Consider the following 18,257-nt stretch of genomic DNA (forward strand, 5'->3'; position numbering starts at 1 on the left):
ATACAGAACGGTTAGTAAGGTGGATGAGTCTAGCAGCAGCATTCATGATAGACTGAAACGATGAGGTAGGCCAATGAGGAGGGAGTTACAATAGTCAATGCGAGATATAACAAAGGAGTGAATAAGTTTCTTAGTGGTTTCCGAGGTTAAGAATGGCGTATCTTGGAGATGTTGCGGAGGTGAAGACTACAAGATTTGGACAGTAAATGGATTTGGGACTGAAAGGACAGATGGGAGTCTAGGATTACACCTAGTACCCTGGCATGAGGGGAGGGACTGATGATTGTGTTATTGATCTTGATGGAGAAGTCAGGGGAGGGGGCACGGGCTGGGGGGAATACTAAGAGCTTAGTTTTGGAAAGATTGAGTTTGACATCCATGCCGATATGTCACTTACTAGGTTAGTAATGTGAGAGGAGACTGAAGAGGTGAGGTGAGGGGTAGAAAACTATGGGAGTTTATCAAGTGACCAAGGGAGGAGGTGTAGATGGAGAAGAGAAGGGGTCCAAGGACAGAACCTTGATAGACCCCTACAGAAAGAGGGAGTGAAGAGGAGGAGGCAGCATTATAGGGAACACTGAAGGAGCGCTGCAATAGGTAGGAGGAGAACCAGGAGAGAGCAGAGTCTCTGAGGCCAAGAGAGTGGAGTTTTTTAAGAAGGAGGGGATGGTCAACCGTATCAAAAGCCGCAGAGAGGTCAAGTAGTAAGAATATGGAGTAGTGGCCATTGGTTTTAGCTGTTAGTAAATCATTAGTGAGTTTTCGTAGGGCAGTTTCAGTGGAGTGGAGTGAGCGAAAGCCAGACTGTAGAGGGTCAAGAAGGTTGTTGTCAGTGAGGTAGGAGCTAAGGCAATTGTAGACTAAGCCTTCTAGGAGTTTAGAGGTAAATGGCAGCAGGGAGATGGGTCTTAAGTTGTTCAGGTTGGTGGGGTCCAGGGAGGGCTTTTTTAAGTATGGGAGTGATGTGTGCATGCTTTAGAGTGGAGGGGAAGGCACCAATAGAAAGGGAAAGGTTGAAGATGTGAGTGAGGGAGCATAGGATGGAAGAAGAGGGTGACCGTAGTAGTTGTGAGGGGACAGGATCAAGGGGGCAGAAAACCTTAGTGACCTTAGTAGCAAGGTCAAAAGAGGAAAGTGTTGAGGGAGGTTTAGTATAAGGTATGCTAAGTGGGATGGATGTCTGTGCCACCCCTACAAATTGCGTCAATCTTGTTTTTGAAGTGATTTGCAATCTTGTGAGCAGTGAGTGAGGTACTAGGTGGAGGTGGAGAAAGTAGAGAGTTAAAAGTAGAGAAGAGACGACGAGGAATGGATAACAAGGTATTAATAAGAGTGACAAAGTAGGCTTGTTTGGCAGCATTAAGGGAGGAATTGTATGTCAAGAAAGCAGATTTATATAGGGTGAATTCTTGTTGAGATTTGGTTTTATGTCACAATCGCTCCAGCACACGACTATGTCATTTAAGATTTCTGGTGTCATTAGTCTGCCAAGGTTGTAATGGTCGGGGCCTGATGCTTTGTGTTGTTAGAGGAGCAAGTGAGTCTAATGTGGATGAAAGTGAACTGTTGTAGACAGTAGTGGCCAGGTCAGGGCAGGACAGGGGAGAGATTCTGTCATAGAGTTGGTCAGTTGCAGAGTGGAAAGGAGCAGGGTTCAAGTTGTGAAGGTTTCTGCGGGTAATTGTTTGCTGCTTGGAGGGATAGGTGTTTGAAAACGAGGACACTGCGAAGGTGATGAGATTGTGATCAGAGAGAGGAAAGGGGGTGTTTGTGAGGTTGTAGGGAGTGCAAAGATGGGAGAAAACAAGATCTAATGTATTCCAATCAGAGTGAGTGGAGGACTGTATACATTGTGCTAATGCAAAAGATGAGGTTAAGTTGAAGAGTTGGGATGTAGCCGGGTTGTTGACATTAATAGGGATGTTAAAACTCTGAGAATGATAGTGGGTAGTTCAGAGGAGAGAAAGTAGGGTAGCCAGGCAGAGAAATCATCAAGAAAGCGGGACACCGGTCCAGGAGACCAATAGATCACTGCAATCCTCAGAGAAATGGGAGAAAACAGCCAGATGCAGTGAGTCTCGAAAGAAGAGAAGGATAGAGAGGGAGAGTTAGGGACGACTTGAAAAGGTGCTCAGTGGGGATAGAAGCAAACCAACTCCACCACCTTTCCGACCACTGGGTCTGGGTGAGTGAGTCCAGAGAAGGCCTACATAGGAAAGTGCTGCGGGAGAAGAAGAATCTGCTGCTTGAAGCCAGGTTTCTGTAATTGCTAGTAAGTTAAGGGAGCGGGAGACAAAAAGGTCATGGACAGAGGTGAGCTTATTACAGACAGAGTGGGCATTCCAGAGCGCACATGAAAAAGGGAGGGTGGTTTTTGGGAGCACGGGGACAGATATTAAATTGAGGGGATTGCGGCTATTCCTGGAAGAAAGAGGATGCCTTGTGTGGGGGTGAGATACTGGAGGACCAGGGTTTGGGGAGATATCCCCAGAGGTTAGGAGAAGAAGAAGGGTGAGGAAAGTAAGATGGGAGTGGGATGTACACGAATATACATGCCTTCCTGGCCTGGTGTTTGGGTCAGCAGTAAAGTGTCAGCAGGAGGTGATGAGAGCAGTAGTAGGGAGATGGTAGCAGTGAGGGTGAAATGTACAAATTTTGGGATGGAGCAGAGGGGTAAAGAAGTGAGATTTTGGGAATGCAGGATAGTAATATGAAAAGGAGGAGTAGAGGGGACATATTAAAAAGGTACACGGAGTGGGACTCAGACTTATAAGAGATATTTCCCAGAGTGTTTGCTTGTAGTCTGTCCAGCGTGCAGTAGAGTTTCTTGCTGTTGTTGTATCTTCCTGCTGCTTGAGTTATCCTGCTTTAGTTAAACTGCTGTGTTCAACTGCTTCTTAGCACTCCATCAAAAACAGCACTCACACAAAAATAGCATTTACAATACAGAGGCAGTCACTGGTACCAGTAGAGATTTATTGGGCCTGGATTTTTTATTTTACTTTTGCTCATACTTTCTACTAAATGACTAATAACGTATATTGTGTTTTATACATTTCAACCTGAACATGTCATGAAAAATAGTTTTGATTTCTTGTAGGGGTTGGTAGCCTAAGTAACAATTGTAAATTAGTTGAAGATCAGATCACATTTCAGAACTCTTTCTTGACATGTTATCCTACATTTTCTTTCATAAATATATTTTTTTAAATTCAGTGATATATTTTAATCCTTGCATGAAATAACAGTTCGCCATGTTCATCACCATAATATCAGTGAGCCTATTTTTCTACCATTTTAACAAGGTTTTCCCCAGTAAGGCCTTTAATTTGGTGTTTTTCATATACTAGACTCTGTAAAGATTGATTTTATGTCGGACAACAGCAGCTCACCTTCAGGAACTATAGGACTATGACAGCATTAAGCTAACAATAGTGTATAGTATACATACATCTTGTCACCCATTTACATCAATGTTGGGCTAGAGGTTTAATCAAGTTTTCAGTAGAGATTAAAATGGTTCATGATTCAACGGAAGGAAGAAGTGATGTTATTTATAATTACTATGCTGGAAACAGCCACATCTCCATGAGCTAGAGTTTCCAGTCAAGTTAAATAAAGGTGTATGTTAACAACTAACAGCAATCATTTCCCAAGTCAAGGCCCAAAACAACAACAGCCACAGAACATACGCATTCAAGAAGAATAACATGGAACAAATTCTATTCCCATGATGGAAGCTCTATGCAGCTCATTCTTATTCTTCTAGCCTAAAATAATAGGATAAGAACCCTTAAATGATGCTGACCTTTTGTATAGGATTCAGCCAACTTGCCAAACTAATTGCTGCCAAAAAAATAAGCCAGGATGTATTACTAGAAACAATGTACTGCATGCTCTCTTTTCACAACTGGATAGTCAGTCCATAAATCAGACGCCCACAGTAGAAAATTTACTCTGCTTAATGTTTGAGTTGTGCTGTTGAGATTCTTCTTTTCAGACTCCAGAATGGACCAAGTGCTGCTTCTGGATTTAGCCACAAATGTTTGGTGATCCAGGCAAAGAGTAAAAAGAAGTGTTTACAAGTATTTCCAAAAACAAATGCTATACTCTCAGACCAAAGAATGCATAAAACCTTTTGTACCAAACTATAGTCAATTGACTTTTAAATAATTGATATTGAAGTGTGTAAAAAAAATTATACTATGCAAATATAAGTAACCCAAATATTTTCTGACTCATTAACGTGCGTGGCAATCTGAGAACACATCTGGCTTGCTCTCCAGCTATTCTGAGATAAATTGTTATGAAACATGATCCAATGACATGGATACAGTAGGAGCTTGGAAGCTATATAACAGACCCTTCCCTACCAACAAATCCATTTAAAAGTACCATAGATAGCTTACATTATCCCTGTCCTTAGCTTCATATTCAGAGGAAAGCTAAATGTTTGGGGGGTGTTAAGTAAAGCAAGTAATAAAGGGAGGTTGAAGTGTAACTAAACTTTTGAGGAAAACAATATGCGGTTGCAGATAAGTAAGCCAATAAAAAATGATTACTTTGTTAAGCATTAAAAAAAAACTTCTTGCTCTTTAAAAATTATAGCACTGTTTATATAGCAGTGTGGATCCTTCCTAATTCCAATGTGTGCAGGAGTGGTACAGCTGCAGGCTGCAGCAGCTCATGTTAGTCACTGGTGGTAGGTGGTAGAAACCTGCAGGTGAATGAGCTGATGTGCTATACACACAGCCAGACTGGTGCTAGGGCGACAACGCTGTTCCTGCATAGGGGTATTGTGACCCTAGAACAGGAAATTAAAGCACTGAAAGGAATCACAGCAGTACATGGCCCTCAAAGTACATTGTGACAAGGTTATAACCAGACATATGTCTTTATGTATGGCCATGGGCCCTGCTTGCCTGTTACTGACTCTGTTTTCCCTCTTGACAGTGCCTCTGCTTGCTGATCTGGTTCCTGCACTTCCCCTCTGGTTCTGACCTCTGCCTATCTCTCAACCAGCACCTGTCTGCTATGTCCTGCCATGCTATTCCCATCATTGTCCGCATCAAACATTCTGAAGCAGTTCTGTATCCAAGAGATACATTGAAGGAATTCAAATCTGCTAATATCGATTTATGTTTCTAATCTCTGGTAAAGATTATATTTTTGTAAAGTCACCATTTCTTTGTGGACATTTGATTATTTCAGGGAGCCGTTTGGATGCTGAGAACAAGAAGTTTGGATGTCGAGAACTTCAGAGTGAAGTTCAAGTTTGGTAACCTATGGGCATGTCAAATCCCAATTAAGAGGCACGTAAAGCTGGTGTGTGTCCACCTAGGTGTTGCTATTTTGTCTTCAGAAAAAAGGTTCTTCTGTGCCATACGGGGAAACATGGGAAGCAGCTGAACAGATATTCTTTGTGACAGGAGGTTGACTTGGGGTTTGGAAAGCACACTTTGTGTCTGTGCTGAGAGGTAGCCTTAAGTTCTTTGTAAAGCCTCTGGTGCCGGAGATGTGGCAGCACAGTGCCCTTTTACAAACTCTAGAAAATAAGTGTTTGAAATTAAAATAACATGTATTTATGCTTTATTAGGAAAAAATTACAGATATTCCTGGGTCATAGTAGGTAAATAAGGTTTATTAGTATTAAAAAAAAAACAAAAAAAAAAACCACATACAAAGCTTTTAGTCATGCAGTTTAAGTTTAGTTTAGAAATTCTGCGTTTTAATATACATTGGTTAAAAATTCATATTTTGAGGAAAGATTTGTCCTTTACATAATGGCCATGTTTATGAAACAACATAAAGTTATATGCTATATTTACTACAGCTAAAACAACCTGTGCAGGTATTTGGTGGATTTCTAACTTCTACGGAGATACGTACACTAAGACTTTCAGTGCAAGAATTGGTCCAAAAAAGGTTTATTCAGCTTGACTTCTGCAGGTATATTTAGAAACCCACTTTTAAACTAGCACACCACATTAGTTATGTTGATTACGGCTCTTGCAGATTTTGTAATCAATCCGACATGCAATCAGCGCATTAATATAGTTGCTGATGTGCCACAATGAGCCTGACAATTTAATAGGCAGTCAAGCTGGCTGACAGGCTTCTGAATTAGAGACTGTTTTCTGTTGACCAAACTAAAAAGGAACAAATGCCTACAAAAATGCAGTTTTACTGATTGGATAATTTCCTGATCTACAATAGATTTGTTGTGCACTACGCTGCCCATAAATGTCTTGGGCCCCCCAGTTATTAGATAGCTTAAAGTAAAGCTCAGGCAAAGTTTTTGTTTACCCCTAGGAGGAGATAAAAATGGGCTTTCTACCAGAGGACATACTCAATAACCCTTAAAAAAAAAATGACTCAACTTCTGGAAGTTGGGCTGGCTATAAATGGATAGATGTCTCTCCAAGCATACACACTGCACCCAGTCACGTCCCCAGCATGCAAACACTTGCTGCAATCTCCTCTCTCACTTGGCTGACAAGTGTTATTGAACCACACCTGGTGAAATACTTGTTACCAGGGATGGGACAAGGTGTGGGTGGAAGGGGCAGCTACCCTGGGCGCAATGGTTTATTTTAGGGATGGGGGCACCTTCCTTCTGCTTCAAGACTGACAGGTGTAAGCAGTGATTTTGACAAGCGAGTGACTGCTGCTGTGCTGAGGATCTCCTAGGTTTGGCATCTTTGCCCTAGGTGTTGGATGACCTTGTCCCATCCCAGGTTGTTACCAATTAGATAATGAAACACTGAGATTCAGCTCACACAGACATTCTTTAAAAAGCTTAAATATTTCTATGTACAGGAAAAAAAGCACTTCTGATAATCTAAAGCACTCATTACTGCCTCTGCTGAAACCTTGCATAGCCCAATCATTGTCCAGTCATCACAGTGATACTTATAACAAACCATCTGCTTACAAAAGCAAATCCACATATAGGCAACCTTATACAGAACAGCAGAAAAAATGTTTATGTTTTCCACAATCAAAGAAACAGTTATGACTGATGGACTGTGGAAACAGATTCCTATAAAAATGTAAAAGTTCACCAAAGAGGAACTTTTCTAACATTTATCCTTTAGAGCTGATTCACACATGTGCGGTGTGGATTGAAGCTCAGGTTTCACAGCTAATTGATAAAGTAGTTGTTCAGCGGTTCTTGTCAGGTTCACATCAGGTTTTAGGACAGGATTAGCTCAGGATTTTATCCTGTTCACACATATGCAGTTTAGAAACGACTCCCATAGCAGTCAATAGCCTGTAATCCGCACCTAAACCTGAAGGCGGTGCTCAGACATTGTACATGACTTTTTCAAACCGCATGGAATCCGCACCGCCAGTGCACTGGACATATGTGAACAGGTATCATAGGAAGCAATGTTATCTAACATGTCATGTAGATTGGATGTGATTCAAACCGCATATATGTGAACTGGCACTTAACATTCAAAACCTATCTATGGTTAAAATCTAAAATTATATATTAATTTCCACATTGAGTTTCAATTATTTCTAGCCTACTCCTAGTAATCTGAATGATCCTGAAGTTTGCAAACTTACTTTTTGAAGATCCCCACACATTTACTTCCTTGAATTCTGTGACACGTATTCACTGTGTCTCTATTTCACAGAGCCTGCCTTCTTTCTTAAAATGATACATTTTGTTACTTTAAACATTTGCTATGTTTTGTATTGTTTATTGTAAATAAAATATGGGTTTATGAGGTTTGCAAATCATTGCATTCTGTTGTAATGTAGATTTCACAGAACATCCCAACTTTATTGGAATTGGGGCTATATTACTGCTTTATAAATCAGAATCAGGGATCCCTGTTGATATAGTCCGGATGTGACGAAACGCGTCCGGGGCACGTGATGTGGTGACGTAGCTACGCTCTTCCGGAAGTGCGGTGACGGCCATTTTTGATCCTGTTACATGTGGCTGTGGCTTCCTGGAATCCTCATGGGGCTTTGAGGTACTGGGGACTTACCACAGGCAATCGGTTCCCCCTCGGGAGTGAGATAGTGTGGAATCTATACACTTATGAGGAGAGGCAGGACTGTGAACATATCGCTTGTGATGTTGAAGCTGATGTCATTATATTTGAATGTAAGTTGCTACAATAAAGTGTTATAAGTTTTTATGATACATACTGATCCATGGTCTGTTTATGAGGTCTGTGGGAAGTGGCTGGAAAGGCTGAAGGAATATTTTAAAGGTTGGAAAGAAATACTCAGACCTTTGATACCATTCTGAGGGTAACTATGAACTTCCTTTAATGGTATGCAGTGGATTGACTCCTAAGGCTGAGGGATTTTTCCTTTTTCACGGTTGTGGTGGCACGTTTATTTTTTATGTGCATGAAACACGTGTGGCACGGTTGTTTAGATAACCCTTTTTTCTTTGAAGATATCACACATGTTGAGTTCTTCTCTATGAGGTATATGAAGATCTGGTTGGAAGTATATCACAAAGATTTTGGAAGATATGAAGAATTAAGATATTACAGATAAAGATTTTGATATAACTATTTGGGACTTTATTTTGGACTTTTGTTTGTTTCTATATTTTATTTTTTTGGGTGGTTTTTTACTTTTTGTTTATATCCTTTTGGGGTTTGAATTTTATGTTTATACACTTATATTAGATTAGAGGGTAATCAAGTTTACTATATTTTGATGTTATTTGTACTTCAGGGGAAGGATTGTGTTAGTAACTTGGTGGGGATTCTATTCTGTGAAAGGATAGTGCTATTTGTTGAATATCAAGTGGTTAACCTATATTTACAACAATAAATGTAGTAGAGTCTTAGGCTGAATTAGGATCCCTATCCCTATATCAGAGGGGGGGAAATAAACTAGCTAAGAAATGTGTACATGTACAAATCAACAATAAAAACAAAGTATTTAACCACTTGTTGTGTTATAAATGAAATGATTATATTTAATTTCCTAATTGATATACTTCACAAAAATGAGAAGTGCTTAGATAGACTGGGGACAAAAAATAAGCCGGTTAAAACTCTTTCCTGTAGACTGTAAGAAAAAAGTCAACAATAGCTGTGATGCCGACTCTTAGCAAATCTATATTTAAATTAAAAACTGCAGTACTTAGATTTGCTTGGATGATGTATACCCAGATGGCAGCTTTATGACTGGTACTCCTTGAGTCATATATTATATGTTGTGCCAGCTCTGAATCAGCAAAAGTGCAGGAGTATTTAATAACATAAATTGATAACAAGACAGAGCCAGGTTTAAGAAGCAGCAAACAGGGCATTCATTCAAGAATTATGTAAAAGAGCTGTCAGAGATCATACCTTAAGATTAAGGACAACTTATTAAGAACACTTCAGTCAACAGGGAAGGAAGGAATCACCATTTCTTGTGCTCCTGCACTTCCATTATAACTGTGTTGAATTGAGAATCTTAAAAGGAGAACTTGACCACTGTGATTGTGACCAAAAAACAACCTGGTGAACCCCCAACTGAGCAAATGGAAAGTCATAGTGAACAATTTTTTTTTTACAAAATTAACAAGTCAGTGACACATTTTCAGATTGAACAGTCCACCTAAACACACATCTAACACAAGCAGGCGAGGTCATTAAACATATTAGCAGGATATTTCTTAATCCAAGCCTTCTAATAGTCAATGTAAGATTGCCATATCATAAAACCTTTAGCAAAATCCTCCACAAGCTGTGATTGCAATCATTGTGAAACCCTTTAGAAGAAAAAATACATAAGAATGGCCTTTCATTAAATCCAGCTTTACTCTACACCGAATTCATAAATCCTGACAAAATAGTGCTACATTTATCACAAGCATCTACCCAAATGTATAATTAGTAATTTGATACCACACATGGCAATGCTATAAACATACAGCAATACAACAAGCACATTGGTCACATTAAATACTGCATAAATATAATGGTTGTCTGACTGTTATATGTGGTCATTTGGAAATATACAATTAGAAAATTTTGAACTATCATAAAACATTTCAAACACACCCTGAGGCAATGCCTCAATCCCATTTTTGGTTATATAAAATCTGTAGAAACCAGTAAAGATTGCTGCATCTGCAGCTCTGAGCTTCCAATTTTTTATTGAATCATTTTTGAGGGCCAGTGACTCTGACAGAATTGGACGTCTGAAATTAATTGGGCTTTACAGGAACCAAAGACCATCTTTATGCTATTGTGCCCATATAGCTGCTATTGCGCCATATAGATGCACAATAACAGCTATATGGGCACAACTGCCTCTATATGGGTACAATAGTATCTATGTAGGCTCATACAGATGCACAATAACAGCAGTATAGGTACAACAGCAGCTATTTTAGCACAAAAGCATCTATATGGGTACAATAGTATCTATATGGTGGGGGTAGGCTACCCGTCGATCGCGATCTAAAAGTCGATAGCAGGCAAGTAATGGCTAGATTGCGACCCCTGGTTGCCCACCCCGGAACCTAGAGAGGAGGGGCAGCGGGGGTGGCATTTAGTGGAACCAATAGCTGTATTTTCATCACTGCAGCAGCTGAATGACAGCAATGCCCGCTTCTCCTGCTCACCCTCCCACCAGCATTCAGCTGCTGCAGGGAGTAAATAATTGCCCAAAAAAAACTAAAATTAATAAAAAATATTGTAAAAAAATAATTAAAAAAATTAAAAAAGAATATAATAAAAAAATAATTTAAACAAATAAATAAAAAACTACTGACATTGTCCACTGCCCTGCTGACACCACCGTTTGCCCTACTGACACCATCCACACACCATCCACTGCCCTGGCACCATCCACACACCATCTACTGCCCTACTAAGACTGTCCACTGCCATACTGACACTGTCCACTGACACCATCCACTGCCCTAATGACACTGTCCACTTACACCATCCACTGCCCTACTGACACTGTCCACTCACATCTCTTTCATGCTGTCTCCACTTCTCAAAGGTTGCCTACACCTGCCCCAACTGCCCCAATTGCTCTAAGTAAGAACTTAAAGAATCCTTGTCTCTTTGAAGAATGCTACTAAACTGTTACCTTCCTGTTTAGGTGGCAGTAAGCATCACTGACATATCCTAAAGGTCAGAATTGTTATAGTATACTGTGAATGGTGTGTTTCTGTTAAAACATATGGTGGCAGCTATTGTTCATGCCATTGTTGCAGTGACCAATTTATTTATTGTTTTTTTTTTCCGCAGAAAATAAACAATTGAACCTGAATTGTCACTATGAAAGTTCTGCAGTTCAGTATGTTTTTTAGAAATTGCCGCCTAGGCATTATACCTATCAACACTGATAATAAAATACCAAAGTTTACCATTTAAAGACCTAGAGCATGCCCTACAGTCAATATTTCAGCGGGCAAAAATGTTGTGATCTTCTGTCAGTTTGACAGTTGAGGTTTTTGTCTGTGTAGCAAAGTCATTAAAGTGTTACTAAACCCAGGACTCTGCATTCACTATATCTGGTCTCCCACAGTACACAGAACATGGAAATGCAATTATTTTAGCAAATATAAACTTCTAAATACATTTTCTCATCAGCAGTATATAGCAGTCTTATGACTTCTATCAGTGTCCAGCAGAGCACTGGTTAAAGCTTGTAGGAGGAGTTTTCATTCTCCTCTGACTGTCCGATGAGGCTGCAGGACCCCTGACCCTCTGTCTGGACAGTTTTTTCTTTTGGACGGTGCATGTGATCAGCACAGGGCCAATCAGCAAGTCTCTCTAGCAATACACACCAAACTGAGCACGTGCAGAGTGACTCCTAGAACTCTGTACCCCCCCTTCATGAGAAGGCCATTTTTTGCTATACGGCAGTGTGCGCTAATTTAACTGACAATTGCACAGTAATGCAATGTTGTTCACAAATTAAATTTATACTGTATAATTTTTTTTACACAAATAGAGCTTTTATTTGTTGGTATTTGATCATCTTTTTTTTTTTTTTGCGCTATACATGAAAAAAAAGACCATACGTTTTTAAAAAAAGACAATATTTTTTACTTTTTGCAATAAAACATATCCAATTAAAAACAAAAAAGAAAAAAAGTTTCTGCATACATTTAGACCAAAATGTATTCTGCTACATGTTTTTGGTAAAAAAAAATTCCCAATAACTGTACATTAATTGATTTGCATGAAAGTTATAGCATCTACAAATGGCGGTATATATACTGGAATTTTTATTTATTTATTTATACTAGTAATGACGGCGATCAGCGACTTATAGCGGGACTGCGGCGGGCATTCTGATGCTGGGTGGGAACTGATTAACTTCCACTGACATCACCAGTGTTACTAATAAATACAGTGACCAGAGCTAATAAAAAGCACGGACTTTGTACTAATGACACTGGGCAGGAAGGGGTTAACGTCTGGGGTGATCAAAGGGTTAACTGCATACTGTGTTGTGATTACTGTATGTGCTGTTTTACTAGGGGACAAGCTGTTTACCTCTCTGCTTTGCAGAAAGATAGAAAGCGGCATGTCACCGCTGACAGATGAGAGATCTGTGTTGTTTACACTCAAATCTCTCCCCTACAGGAGCAGACTGATCATGTGGAAACTCGGGCACCGCCCGAGGGCCCAGGGTCAGTAGGGGGCTTCATGAGATGCCCCTAGTACCTTTTTCATAGGCTTTTTTGAGTTTGGGCAAGGACACAGGGGCCCCATGGTCCCCTATTGCCCAGGGGCCCAATGAGTTGTCAGTCCGCCCCTTCTCCCGTCCGCTGTTCTGCCGATCACTGAGTCCTGGCCATGAATCGTCGGCCGGGACCTGGTGATTGACATCTTTGTAAGCCAATGACAACCAAATCATCATATATACACTATATTGCCAAAAGCATTGGGATGCCTGCCTTTACACGCACATGAACTTTAATGGCATCCCAGTCTTAGTCCATAAGAGTTCAATATTGAGTTGGCCCACCCTTTGCAGCTATAACAGTTTTTACTCTTCTGGGAAGGCTGTCCACAAGGTTGAGGAGTGTGTCTATGGGAATGTTTGACCATTCTTCCAGAAGCACATTTGTGAAGTCAGGCAGTGATGTCCATCAGATTGCCAGACAGAGAAGCGTGATTTGTCATTCCAGAGAACACGTTTTCACTGCTCTAGAGTCCAGTGGCTGCGTGCTTTACACCACTGAATCCAATGCTTTGCTTTGCATTACACTTGGTAATGTAAGGCTTGTATGCAGCTGCTCAGCCATGGAAACCCATTTCATGAAGCTCCCTACGCACTGTTCTTGTGCTAATCTGAAGGCCACACAAAGTTTGGAGGTCTTTGGCTATTGACTCTGCAGACATTTGGCGACTTCTGAGCTGACCCCGCTCTGTCATTTTTTTTGCCTACCTCTTCGTGGTTGAGTTGCTGTTGTTCCTAATTGCTTCCACTTTGTTATAAAACCAGTTGACCGTGAAATATTTAGTAGCAAGGAAAATTCATGGACGGACTTATTGCACAGGTGGCAACTTATCACGGTACCAGGCTTGAAATCACTGAGCTCCTGAGAGCGACCCATTCTTTCTCAAATGTTTGTACCTGTGGCCATGGAGGTGATTGGAACACCTGAATCCAATAATTTGGAGGGGTGTCCCAAAACTTTTGGCAATATAGTGAATATATATACTGTATATATATGCGAAAATGACCTGACGTTAAAAAAAAAGTTTAACCCCTTCACACCGAAGGGTAAATCAAATCCTAATGCCTAAGCACAATTTTGCAATGTTGACATGTGTTAGTAAAACCGTACATATCATCACAACTACTTTGTACATCCAGGTGGATTATACCTTGTTTTTTTCAGGACAAATTGGGCTTTCATTTGGTGGTAAATGGCAATGGATATTTCCTTTTTTTTTTTTTTTATTATCAAAGGAAAGGTGGCCCAAAATAGTAAAAATAAATAATTTTTTTAAATTTAGCTGTGTTTTTTGTTACTACCATAACCTACCACCAAACCCAAAATATATTTTCCAGTGTTATTTGTTGCTTGTACCCATAGTACAGCCCAGAAACAATAGTGTGCATTTTGTTTTTTGTTTACCTAAAACACACTGACACTAATACCAAATTTTTTTTTTTTTAAATCCTGACCTTTGACCTTGAACTTTGACCCTGACGTTGACCCAAACATTTACCCTGGCACTGAACTAGATCAAATCTAGGTATTTTTCTTTATTTTTTTACTGTATTTTTTAAATATTTATTTATCTTCACAGCGATCATGTGACCCAGAATCGGGAGTCCCGGGTCCCGATCATTAGAATGGGACCCGGAGCTCTCAGTGACACCCCGGTCTTTGACACCCCGGTCTTTGTGCTGGGAGCACGCAGTGCGGCGTGCTCCCAGCGCAAAGACAGGTAGGCAAATACAGTTGTGGCCAAAATTATTCAACCCCCAATGCTGTAAAGGGGTTTAGGGACTATAGTGTACATTTGGAATTGTATTCAGAATCAAATCCTACAAGGACGTTGTAACTACCCAAATGCAACTAAAATGACATCAATTGTTTATGTAATACAGTAGTAAATGGTTCTTATGTGGTTTCTTCATTGCCACAATTATTCAACCCCTTAAAGACTACCACTCTGAAGAACAGAGGTTCATACAGGTGCTTTCCATCAGGTATTGAAAACACCTGTGGATGTCACCGAGCAGCAATCAAGCATAATAAGCACCAATTAGGCAGCTTTAAAATGACTGTGATACTCAGCTCCTTCTAGACATTTACTGGTGTGGTTACAAACATGGTGAAGGCAAGAGAATGGTCCAGGAAGACAAGAGAAGAGGTGATTTCTCTTCACAGGAAGGGCAATGGCTATAAGAAGATTGCAAAGATGTTAAACATACCAAGAGACACCTTAGGAAGCATCATTCGCAAATTCAAGGCAAAGGGCACTGTTGAAACGCTACCTGGTCGTGGCAGAAAGAAGATGCTGACTTCGACTGCTGTGCGCTACCTGAAGCGTAGAGTGGAGAGAAGTCCCCGTGTGACTGCTGAGGAACTGAGAAAAGATTTGTCAGATGTGGGTACAGAAGTTTCAGCCCAGACAATAAGACGCACACTGCGTAATGAAGGCCTCCGTGCCAGAACTCCCAGGCGTACCCCCTTGCTGTCTCCAAAGAATAAGAAGAGTCGACTGCAGTATGCCAAAAGCCATGTGGACAAACCACAAAAGTTGTGGGATAGTGTTCTGTGGACTGATGAAACAAAATTAGAACTGTTTGGGCCCATGGATCAACGCTATGTTTGGAGGAGGAAGAACAAGGCCTATGATGAAAAGAACACCTTGCCTACTGTGAAGCATGGTGGAGGGTCAATCATGCTTTGGGGCTGTTTTGCTTCTGCAGGTACAGGGAAGCTTCAGCGTGTGCAAGGTACCATGAATTCTCTTCAGTACCAGGAGATATTGGATGGAAACGTGATGCAGTCCGTCACACACCTGAGGCTTGGGAGACGTTGGACCTTTCAACAGGACAATGATCCCAAGCATACCTCCAAGTCCACTAGAGCATGGTTGCAGAGGAAAGGCTGGAACATTTTGGAGTGGCCATCGCAGTCACCAGACTTAAATCCGATTGAGAACCTCTGGTGGGACTTAAAGAAAGCAGTTGCAGTGCGCAAGCCTAAGAATGTGACTGAACTGGAGGCCTTTGCCCATGAAGAATGGGCGAAGATACCCGTAGATCGCTGCAAGACACTTGTGTCAAGCTATGCTTCACGTTTAAAAGCTGTTATAACTGTAAAAGGATGCTGTACTAAGTACTAAGATTGAATGTCACTTGGGGGTTGAATAAAACTGATAATGCTGTGAGCACAGAAAAGACATTTGTGGTTATTTCATTATAACTGTTATGTTATATTTGTCTGACCTACAAGTGCCTCTTTAATGTAAATGTAAGCAAGATGACTGAATGATCAAAAGCAATGTCAAACTGGCCAAAACACTCAATTTCAGTGGGGGTTGAATAATTTTGGCCACAACTGTACATGGACCCACGGAAAAAAGACCAGTTCTGTGAGGACGCATATTTGCGTGATGTCGGCATCAAGAGGTTGTTGTTTCTTACAAAAAGCCTTGTCTATTTAACCCCAGATTAGTGCCATGTAATCCTGAGTTACCCCTAATTAATATATTTATCACCCTTTTTTTGTTAGTATTTTTTTAACTGTTGTTGGTAAACTATTAATAGATGTTTAAATGTTTATAGACTGGTATTTCTGCAATTAAAAAAATATTTAATAACTTTGTCACACTTTGTACCAGAAACAAAATGTATGTAAAACTGGGACAGATTCTGTTCTACGTTTTTCCTAGAGGAAGTGTGATATAAAATTCTTACCTTGCCTCCTGCAGTGAGGAAATGGAAAAGGGCCAGCTGGAGACATTTGGCTAAAGTAAACCTGTGTTGAATGAAATGCAGGGCTGTCATTACTGGCCTCATATGTTAGTTGTCTGGCTGTTACATTGACTCTCTGGCTTCAATACATTCTGCTTCACTGACAAAGAACAAGTATACAGATGAGGAAAGTATTCCTCCTTGTATGCTTCTTCTGAATCAGTATGTCATAGTAGCAAAGCACATTACAGCTAGTGCTTTTTAGAAAGAGAAGTGAACACTGGCAGTATTTATCCTATTACAGGTTATCATTTACACATTCTAGCCCAGGGGTGGGCAAACTTTTTGACTTGAGGGCCGCAATGGGTTCATATATTGGACCCGGGGGCCGGACCAAGAGTAGATGAATGATGTGTATGTGTCATCCATAGTAAGTATAGTAATATTCCCCCATAGTAAGCATAGTAATTAATCCCCCATATAGTAATTCATCCCCCATATAGTAATTCATCCCCCATAGTAATTCATCCCCCATAGTAATTAATCCCCCATATAGTAATTCATCCCCCATAGTAATTCATCCCCCATATAGTAATTCATCCCCCATAGTAATTCATCCCCCATATAGTAATTCATCCCTCATAGTAATTCATCCCCCATATAGTAATTCATCCCCCATAGTAATTCATCCCCCAATAGTAATTCATCCCCCATATAGTAATTCATCCCCCATAGTAATTCATCCCCCTTGTAAATTCATCCCCCATATAGTAATTCATCCCCCATATAGTAATTCATCCCCCATATAGTAATTCATCCCCCATAGTAATTCATCTCCCATATAGTAATTCATCCCCCATATAGTAATTCATCCCCCATAGTAATTCATCCCCCATATAGTAATTCATCCCCCATAGTAATTCATCCCCCATATAGTAATTCATCCCCCATATAGTAATTCATCCCCCATATAGTAATTCATCCCCCATAGTAATTCATCCCCCATATAGTAATTCATCCCCCATATAGTAATTCATCCCCCCTATAGTAATTCATCCCCCATATAGTAATTCATCCCCCCTATAGTAATTCATCCCCCATAGTAATTCATTCCCCATATTAAGTCCCCAAGTCCCCGCTGTGTCAATTCACTTACCTTTGCTCCGCGCGTTCCTCTCGCCGTGTTCCCGCGCCGTTCCGGTGTAGCATGAAAATCTGTCTCCTATGAGGATCTGTCCCCCTCGACGTATCTGCGCATGTGCCAGTTTCAGGCATTAGCAGCCGATCGGCGATCTCCGGCACATGCGCAGATACGTCGAGTGGGACAGATCCTCATAGGAGACAGATTTTCATGCTACACGGCGGACTGTGAGAGGAGCCTAGCTCCGCGGGCCGGATTAAAAGGTCCGCCGGGCCGTATACGGCCCGCGGGCCGTAGTTTGCCCATTGCTGTTCTAGCCCCTCTTATTGCATTCACCACAAAACAAAACAAACAGAGTCAACAGGGAGATTGGGAGAGCACAGGCAGAGCAGAAATGTCCCTGAAAACTATAAGAAACTATGAGGTGGTTTAGCTCTCCTGGAACTACCAAACACTAAAATACTGTAGGAAGCTATATGAGGCAGTGGGCAAGCATCAATGGTACCACATCCCAATGTATAAATATTAATAAAGTTAATGTAAACAGGATTTTAAAAGGTACAACATGTAAACACTAAATTTTTCAAATAAAATCATAACATTTTATTGAACACTGATATAAAACCATTACCAACTTGATCATGATACAAAGTTAGTCTTTTCAAGCTTTACAGCTTCAAGTAGACACTCTGACATCTTTCAACATAATCTGAAGATTGCATGTACTACA

At 40.6% G+C, this 18,257-nt stretch overlaps 1 protein-coding gene across 2 annotated transcripts in view; it reads right to left on the reverse strand.

Moving 5' to 3' along the window:
• The window catches only part of STK32A (serine/threonine kinase 32A), a 261,142-nt gene that overhangs the window by 211,096 nt on the left and 31,789 nt on the right, over positions 1–18,257 (reverse strand). The gene's annotated exons all lie outside the window — the stretch shown is intronic.

This window comes from Staurois parvus, unplaced genomic scaffold (genome assembly GCF_062004578.1).
Source record: "Staurois parvus isolate SC_StPar_1 unplaced genomic scaffold, SC_StPar_1.0 ptg000133l, whole genome shotgun sequence".
NCBI classification, from domain to species: Eukaryota; Metazoa; Chordata; class Amphibia; order Anura; family Ranidae; genus Staurois; species Staurois parvus.